The following is a 955-nucleotide window of genomic DNA, read 5'->3' on the forward strand; positions in this document are numbered from 1 at the left end:
GGAGCGACCTCGGACCACCAGGGGCCGAGAAAATTACAGAAATTCGGAAGCCGTCACCCAAGGTCATGTAAAAATCCAGCATATATCTGGTGATATCTCGGGTGCTATTACAGATAGCGCAATAAACCAAAGTGAGTTGTCTGCAGGCAGCCCTGGCGCATGAATCTGTGAAGCGGGAGCGACCTCGGACCACCAGGGTCCGAAAAAACTAACGTCTCATGGGGCCGGACACTCAGTGTCAGGGAAAAATCCAATATATATCTGGTGATATCTCGGGTGCTCTTACAGATAGCGCAATAAATCAAAGTGCATTGTCTGTAGGAGGCCCTGGCGCATGATTCTTTGTAGCGGGATCGACCTCGGACCACCAGGGGCAGAGAAAACGACCGACACATGGGGCCGGACACTCAGGGTCGGAGAAAAATTCTATATATTTCTGGTGATATCTCGGGTGCTCTTACAGACAGCGCAATAAACCAAAGTGCATTGTCTGCAGGAGGCCCTGGCGCATGAATCTGTGCAGCGGGAACGATCTCGCGCCACCAGGGGCCGAGAAAACTACCGTCTCATGGGGCCGGACTGTCAGGGTCAGGGAAAAATCCAATATATATCTGGTGATATATCGGGTGCTCTTACAGATAGCGCAATAAATCAAAGTGCATTGTCTGTAGGAGGCGCTAGCGCATGAATCTGTGCAGCGGGATCGACCCCGGACCACGAGGGACCGAGAAAACCATCGACACAAGGGGCCGGACTGTCGGGGTCAGGGAAGAATGCAATATATATCTGGTGATATCTCGGGTGCTATTAGAGATAGCGCGATAAATCAAAGTGCATTGTCTGTAGGAGGCACTGGCGAATGAATCTGTGCAGCAGGAACGACCTCGGACCACCAGGCGCCGAGAAAATTACAGATATTCGGAATCCGTCACCCAAGGTCATGTAAAAATCCAGC

This window comes from Nomia melanderi, unplaced genomic scaffold, assembly GCF_051020985.1.
Source record: "Nomia melanderi isolate GNS246 unplaced genomic scaffold, iyNomMela1 scaffold0014, whole genome shotgun sequence".
Classification (NCBI taxonomy): Eukaryota; Metazoa; Arthropoda; class Insecta; order Hymenoptera; family Halictidae; genus Nomia; species Nomia melanderi.